This window comes from Argentina silus, assembly GCF_951799395.1.
Source record: "Argentina silus genome assembly, chromosome: 2".
Lineage (NCBI taxonomy): Eukaryota > Metazoa > Chordata > Actinopteri > Argentiniformes > Argentinidae > Argentina > Argentina silus.
Genome location: NC_139656.1, coordinates 34,937,581 through 34,946,673, shown reverse-complemented (window position 1 = coordinate 34,946,673; position 9,093 = coordinate 34,937,581).

The following is a 9,093-nucleotide window of genomic DNA, read 5'->3' as shown; positions in this document are numbered from 1 at the left end:
TACAATCATGCATACGCATATATATATATCTATTGTGAATTGCCACTTTTTTTTCCAAATTGATACCTTAATAAGCATGACACATTTCTATCTTCAGTCAAGAGAAAAGTCAGAAAAAATCTAATGAAAAAAAAAGAAGAAATATTTTTGTACTATTTTGCCTTGATCTTTTTTTTCTGTTGTTACGCAAGTATTGCATATTGACAGATATTTGGAGATATGAATTTCTGGATCGTCACACTCTCTGCATGATGATACAGAGGAAGAATAGGCTCTAGTTTTGTAAGGGTGGTTGTTGTTGTTGTTGTTGTTGTTGTTGTTGTTGTTGTTGTTATGAAAGAGGGATTGAATATCATGGGTATCATTCTGGTTTCTCCCTGCCCCCTGGTACCACGTCCCTCCATGGGGTGGCAAGTGAAAGAGCACCAAGCGCACTTTTAACCTCTCTGCTGCTCAGAAGCACTCCGTTACCAGGGTGATTGATTGATTGATTGAAAGGTCAAAGGTGACTCTCAGTGTCATTTTTACAGCAGTGGTAATTTTTTAACCTGGATTATAATCACAGATTCTAATCTCTCTGGATTCTAATCTCCACCCTGACTAAAGTGGAGAGGAGAGCCGGGGCACCGAGGGGGAGGCTCTCTTTGCTGCTGCTGCAAACTAGTCGTTTTGAAAGATTAACATCTGTGCTACTCTCTAGGGACTGAATTCAATCAACACCGGCACTGCGGAAACCCTCGCCGTGGGGAAAACAGTACCATGGTTTCTACTCTGAGGAACGGCGTGTTTGATCGTGAACATACAACAAGTGGAGTTTTGTTTTCCCCAGTGAGACTTTTCTAATGACAGTACAGTCGCTTAATCACATGATCAACATGCCTTCTCAGCTGGGATGAAGGGTTGTTTCTCTGCCATGAGGGTTTGACAAACTGCGCGTGTGATTGAATTTCAGACTTATTGACTCTGATTCCTGATTGGACGAGAATCCCCTTGAACCCAAGAAGGGAGTAATGGTGCTTTTTCTGAAACTAGAATGATATTATTAATGATATATATTTGAATGATATATTTGTACATGATATCTTATTCTACGTTCTCAAGATGCTCCTCTAGACCGTCCGTTTGTTTCTAGTGTTTCATTTTGTAAATAGACAAATTCATCTTCTAAATGTTGTGTGTGTGTATAGTATATATTCTATATTACATGTATGAAAACAGAAAGCACTTTGTTCAAACAAAAAAAAAAGGAAAAAACAAACAAACAAAAAGAAAGAAAAAGCATTTTTCCTTCCATTTGCTGCTAAAACCTCGTTTGAATGCTGCAGTGAGAACTTGACTTCTGAACCTGACAAAGTGTGTTGGTGTGTTGGGAGGTCTTAACGGGGGGGCGACCACCCTCCGATCACAAGGCCTGGAGGTTGTGATGACTAGGATGTCACGATGAATTCATTAGCCTTCAGTAGAGGTTTCCTATGGAAAAACTAATTCTGCTTTGGGTCTTTCTTCAGGTTGATGTACAGTGTAGACACATTTCTTCTTCTGGGCTTTTGCCAGAGTTGTATTGTTATCATTTTTAAAAACTGATTTGTACTTGTGACTTGTACTTAAAAATGGGGAGGGGGGTTAGACCGCGGACCCCCTCCTGGTCGTCCTCTCTGTGAGTGGCTCTCTCTGAGGACAACTAGAATATCATTGTACTGTATGGCAAGTCGATTGCATTGGAGATTCAGTCCGAAAAACTTTTGCCTTCTCAAAACATCCATTCACAAAAAAAACGACAAAAAAACAAAAGAAAACAAACATCGCCGAATTATTATGGGTTGCCTGGCAACTGATCTCGGCCTATAATGTACTGTCTACAACTTAGAATCTTCAGCCTGGTGATTACGCTCAAATCAAAGATGATGGCATCTCCATGGAGACCATTGATGGCAAGTGAGGTTGGGTTGGGGGGGGGGGCTGGTGTTGAGCAGGAGGGCGTGTCTATCTGTCTATCGGCCGGGTTCGGCTGGATAGAGAGTGTTGTTGTTGTTGTTGATGTTGATGTTGTTGTTGTTGTTGTGAGGCTGAGTCCAGCGTCGGAGGGAGAGGGAGTTCTCGCAGGTTTTCACATTGAACGTGATTGAGTGCAAGCTGTGCAACTTTCCATTCTTACTGAGGAGACTCTGTGGCATTTTAACAGTCAAAAGAAATGGTTGTAATTCAAAGCCAGTAACTATTTCTTCTAACTTCTCTGTCCACACATACAGCATACATATAAAGACAGATATTAAGCTAATATATTGTGTATAAGTATGTACTACTCTTGTCTAATTGGATGTAATTGAATCCATAAAGTTCTTCAGCAGCGAATCAGGGTTATTACCGTTCTTCTGTCAGAAATATATGTGATGAAATCTATAAAATCGAAAGAAAATATATTTATGTATTCCAGTTATGTCACAAATATTTCTTCAGATAAACAATATTGTGTGCGTTAATGGAAAATCAAATGTTAAATAAATATGGTGCAATGCTCTCTACGCGAATAGAAAAGGCCAATGGAGGTGTGATTAGAACCTATATTCCTACAGTAGAGGAGTGTTTTCTTTATACATTTAGGGTTAGATTTAGATAGGTAGTTATATTTAAGCATAACAGACATTTTTTTCAAAAGGGATATAATTCTGCTTTCTAGTTCTGATCCAACACGTGTTGCTGCTGGTCCTGTATTGTTGGTTGTTCATTTTGAATTTTTATTGTAATAAAAAAAATATATATATATAGTTTTTTTTAGACTCCCACCCATTCTTAACATTTTATTTTATTTTTATGAAATGCTAAACATCTTGAGTTGAATTTCTCGCGGCACAGTTGGATCATGATGAGAAAGTGATCGTCATCGATCGTTTAACCGATTAATACCAATTCTCTAAAATGGCTACAGTGGATGGTAGGGAGGACAAGAGGTTGTCCTCTCTGTTTTTGAATTCCTGATCTGATTTTTGGCTTGCTTTCTCTGTAGTTCCAGCCTGTGGTCTTTATGATATGACCATGCTCTTACCTGGTGTTCTATGCAGACCTTCACTCCTGGCAGTGTTGTTGCTTTAGTTTCTTCATCTGTCTCATGTTTGAGCAGAGCATCTTGACTTATCCATACAAATCCATGTGTATTTACACATATGTATATATGTCTTTGTATGAAGTCAAAATGTCTCCATAATAACCCAGTGGACTTGTTCCTATTTGGTGATGAAAGTGGAGTAGGGAGTGAGTGCCTGGTCCCTCTGGTGCTGAGGGTTGTGGTGGAGACTTGATGTACGATAGCTAAACCAATATGTTCTCTCCATCTTTCCTAACTTGTTGAATGCTGTTGGTTTTTTGATTTTGTTTTTGTTTTAAACTGTCATTCCAAGGACCTGTAACATGCATTCTGCCATGACTCCCTGCACTCTGAGTAGAAACCTGTTAGACTATTAACACCTACACTATAGCAACCTTCAAAGGCTGTATTTGCATATATAAACATTGCTTATAATGCTTTAGCTTCACAGAAGCATTTAAAAAAAACAAAAAAACATTCTGTCATGTCATAACTTGCTGATCTTCCCCTGTTGCTTGTAGAAGTCCTCCTGATTAAAGGTTACAGGCTCTGTGAATGACCGTATGATCTTGTGCTCTGTGAATAACCGTATGATCTTGTGCTCTGTGAATAACCGTATGATCTTGTCTGAGTAATAAGTGCAGAGAGTCCGTCAGGGGAGAGAGGCCTGTGTCCCCTGCAGTGAAGCTGGTTGGGTCCCGGGCGCCGCCTCCCCCGGTGGACCAGGGACAGCTGGACATCACGTCCATGTCAACTAAACAAATGAGCACAAACAGGAAAAAACTAAACAAAAAGAGATTTGAGAAAGAAAAAAAAAAAAAACATATTTCAGATTTAAATTATTTTCCATTGCTTACCCACCGTTTCTATGACAACAAATAGTACAAAACAGAAGAGAGAAAAAAGCATATTCCACATTGCACTTGGTTTTACAAAATTTCAAACATTCTTTTTAATACAATGCCTGCACAACCCGGTGCCTTACTCAAACTAATGAGAATCCAAACTTGATGGTCGATCTGCTACACCCTCCAGAGTCTCTGCTACACCCTCCAGAGTCTGCTACACCCCCCAGAGTCTCTGCTACACCATCCAGAGGCTCTGCTACACCCCCCAGAGGCTCTGCTACACCATCCAGAGTCTCTGCTACACCCTCCAGAGTCTGCTACACCCTCCAGAGTCTCTGCTACACCCTCCAGAGTCTGCTACACCCTCCAGAGTCTCTGCTACACCCTCCAGAGGCTCTGCTACACCCTCCAGAGTCTGCTACACCCTCCAGAGGCTCTGCTACACCCTCCAGAGTCTCTGCTACACCCTCCAGAGTCTCTGCTACACCCCCCAGAGTCTCTGCTACACCCTCCAGAGTCTCTGCTACACCCTCCAGAGTCTGCTACACCCTCCAGAGTCTGCTACACCCTCCAGAGTCTCTGCTACACCCTCCAGAGTCTCTGCTACACCCTCCAGAGTCTCTGCTACACCCTCCAGAGGCTCTGCTACACCCTCCAGAGTCTCTGCTACACCCCCCAGAGTCTCTGCTACACCCTCCAGAGTCTCTGCTACACCCTCCAGAGTCTGCTACACCCTCCAGAGGCTCTGCTACACCATCCAGAGTCTCTGCTACACCCTCCAGAGTCTCAAGGTTTTGTACGGACACAAGATGTACTCTCTTTCTGCTTGCAATGCCAAGAAGTCTGTCATTTTACTCTGATGTTTTAACGGTGGAAACGAGTGGTGATGAAATCTGTTGCTGCTTTGCCTCGGACGGTTTTTCACATGCTAAAGATGAATGTAGTCTTCCTTCAAAGGATTCAATTCAATATATATATACATATATATATACACACACACACACACATAAGGATATGTTCATACAAAGATGTCCACATTGAGTTGAGATGCTGTCCAAAGAGCACTGCAATCATGTTTCAGATGATTATGAACATTGTTTGTATGGTGGTTGTCTGACTTATTCCTGTAAACCTTTTATTATTTCTTTTGTATTTATGCTCTCAATCTGTAATGTTGTTGTTGCACACATTTGACTTTTTATTTTATTTTTATTTTTTATATATTTTTTGCCTTTTGTACTTAGTCCCTCCTTTCTTGCCATACCATGTATTGTATTCTATTGACTTTGGTTTGTTTTCCTCTGTGTTCCTGTAGATACTATTGTAGATACTCATTGTGCACTAGTAAGTGTCTATGTTTGTGCTGAAATACATTTAGAAGACTCAGAGGTGATTCTTTTTAGAGAGAAAGAGAGAGAGAAAGAGAGAGAGTTCTCTATAGAGCCGGTCTGTACACAACTGTGCAGAGACAATGTCCAACCACCCAGACCTAACGGTGTCCCAGACCTACGGTGTCCCTTCACAAACTATCAAGATGACTGTGCCTCAATTCCTCATTTTGTGCTGTTCCTCCGACAGCTGGGTTTCACTACACATGGAGCAGTGATACACACACACACACACACACACACACACACACACACACACACACACACACACACCCAGATGGCCTTCAGCTGCCGTTCTTCAATGAATAAAACAAGGTTTCAAAATTCTCTTCAAATGACACACGTAGAGGTTGGCATTGTTGAACCTAGATCTGCAGTAAGCGGATCTATAGCATGTAGATCTGCAGTAAGTTCGGAGGTCCAGGCAGGCGAATCCTGGGACGTCTCCGGCCAGGTGTCTCAGCGGGGCTGGGGGCTGGGGGCCGGGTGTCTCAGCGGGGCTGGGGGCTGGGTGTCTCAGCGGGGCTGGGGGCCGGGTGTCTCAGCGGGGCTGGGGGCCGGGTGTCCGGCTTGGCGATCCCAGTGGTGTACGCGCCTTGTCCACAGCGGCGATCGCGAGGGGGGTTTGGCCTCTCTGATCGCACAGAATCAGGTTCTCTTCAGATTTCTCTTCAATCCTCCACATCCACTTTGTTCCCTTTATATGCCCTCCGCGGGGTCACGACCGTGTCTGTCTGCAGACGTTGGCTCCTCCGCGGGGTCACGACCGTGTCTGTCTGCAGACGTTGGCTCCTCCGCGGGGTCACGACCGTGTCTGTCTGCAGACGTTGGCTCCTCCGCGGGGTCACGACCGTGTCTGTCTGCAGACGTTGGCTCCACCGCGGGGTCACGACCGTGTCTGTCTGCAGACGTTGGCTCCTCCGCGGGGTCACGACCGTGTCTGTCTGCAGACGTTGGCTCCTCCGCGGGGTCACGACCGTGTCTGTCTGCAGACGTTGGCTCCTCCGCGGGGTCACGACCGTGTCTGTCTGCAGACGTTGGCTCCTCCGCTGGGTCACGACCGTGTCTGTCTGCAGACGTTCTGAACGTTTCACTTTCTCGACCGCGCCCCTCGTAGAAGTCACCACTCACCACCCACGGTGCTGAATCTTTAAAGACCTACTTGAACTACAACTCCCAGAGGCATCACGAGAGCTGCCACTCTGCCCTCTGTTGTTGCCTGGGATGTTGCTGGGGTGGCGGAGGGCAGCTCTCTCCACGTCCCAGAGAAGCTCCTGTTTGTTTGTCTGAACAGTGACTCGCTTTAAGACCTGCTCTTGTCGGTGCCAAGGTCTCGGTCTCGGTCATGGTCTCGGTCATGGTCTCGGTCATGGTCGCTTGCTTTTCAATTGTACTGAAGTGGGGAGGGAGGAAGGGATAGGGGTGGGGTGGGGTGGGGTGGGGTGGGGGTGTAATTTGTGATTTTGGCTTTTTACTTCAGGAAAGGCACAGAGGTCAAAGTTCAGTTAGGGGTCACCAAGACTGGTGGGCGTAGATCTCTCATCCCTGCACTTGTAGGAGCGTTTAACCTGTAACCTTTAACCTGGGGCCTGCAGACGAGGATCAGTGACACTGCTGCAAATAAATGACTTTTTATGCCATTTGTCTGTACAAGAAAATACATATTGATATATATTTTTAAAAAAAAACTCTTTCCAAGCACCACACACACACCATCTTCACCATGCCATGATATACATATTCTTTCCAGACTTGCCAGAATGCTTGGCCTGAGAGAAGAAACATGGAACTAACGTTTTGTTTGTGGTTTTAAGAAGAAATATCAACGGCAATTATGAAAAAAACATGTTTTCCAAAATCCATACAACCCCCAAATGAGGATAAACCCCAATTTTCTCAAGTCTCACCCCATTCTAAAAGCTAGATGACTCATGACCCTGTTGTGATGCTTCTGATGTTGTACGTTATTAGATACTGCAGCATGGGATCTGTAAGTAGCCAGTACTGTGTGTGTCCCCAAGTGTAAAACGTTGACGGTAGGAAAGGCTGTATTTCATTGCTTTGTTCTAGATCTCTTGGTGATTTATTCATAAGCAAAATCTGCAGAATTTACAGCATCCTGCTAAGACTTTAAGTACCTTGATCCTATTAGCCTATGTCTATATTTGTAGTTCACATATATGCCTGTTCAAAAAACAATATCTTGACAGTTGTTCTATTTATGTTTAAATGTCGTGTTCATACTTTTGTCGTTCTATATCTCTTTTTTTTTTCTCTACTTTTTTTTCTTTTTTTCTTTATTTCTTTCCATTTTTATTTCTGAGGCACAATAGGTTGGAGAGCTGCTTCTGGATGATCAGCCTTTGCTAATGTACAGACGTGATGGAGGCTAGATTCTGTTTATCGATTCTGTTTATTGAGTTTTGAATATGTCTGCTTGTGTAATTGTGCCTCTTTGGTTTTTTTTGTTTTTTGTTTTTTTGTATCATCCTTTATGACATCACAGTGTTGTATCAGCCAGGAGTTGGTACCACCATGTTTGCTTGTAACCATGGTAATCTAATTCTGTTATTGTAACCATGGTAGTCTAATTCTGTTATTGATTTTAATATCAAAATAAAATAAAAAACATTAGAAACCAAAAGGTCTCCTCCTGTTCTGACATTGTCTGGCGTCAGGCCAGAGTCACGTCCAGAAAGGATTCTGGTAGCAGTTGATTTGTTTGAGGGACACTAAAGCATGTTTCTGCTCTACTGTACAGCACAGTTACACCAGGGGAGGCTGGGGGAGGTAGAACACTAGGGGAGGCTGGGGGAGGTAGAACACGAGGGGAGGCTGGGGGAGGTAGAACACTAGGGGAGGCTGGGGGAGGTAGAAATCAGAGGACGGGCTCATTGTAATGTATGGAATGAGGAATGATATCAAACACACGTGTCATTCCATCCTGCCTGTGGTGTCTGTCTGTATAAAATTCCCAACAAATTATAATGAGAAAATTAAGAAGAAGAAGAAGAAGAAGACAAGAATTACACAAAATCTGGTGAATGTAGAATTGTAAGAAAAGGTGGCCAAGCTAATGAACTACTCAAAACACTAGGCCTGTTATTAATCATCATTAATCATCAACATTTACCTCAGTTATCATGCATCTAAATGTGTCTGTTGTAACTGTGGTAACAGAGCTTTCTGGCTGATGCAACACCTCTTCAACACTGGTTTGTTCTGATGTTTGTGATCATGAGGAGGATGTGGGTTAAAACTGTGCTGTCATGCTGACTGACCAGCGAACACTGGAATGAACCTGGCAACTCTCCAAGAACAGAATCTGTCTTTTGGGTCTCTTGTTTTTTCTTGGGGTTTTTTTGAAGAGAGAGGAGAGACAGAGGCACCAGCCCCGTCCTCCTTCCCTCCCTTGAAGAAGTCGTTGATCGAACATGACATCACTGGTGAAAGCAATGCAGTGAAAATCAGTGGAGGCTGGTGGAGGTAGAAAACGGAGGATGGCTCATTGGTAATGCATGGACGGAATGAGGAACGGTGTCAAACCAAACTCATGTTTGATACCATTCCTCATTGCATTCCATACATTACAATGAGCCCGTCCTCCAATTTCTACCTCCCCCAGCCTCCCCTGGTGGTCTACCTCCACCGGCCTCCCCTGGTATTCTACCTCCCCAAGCCTCCCCTGGTGTTCTACCTTGCCCAGCCTCCCCTGGTGTTCTACCTCCCCCAGCCTCCCCTGGTGTTCTGCCTCCCCCAGCCTCCCCTGGTGTTC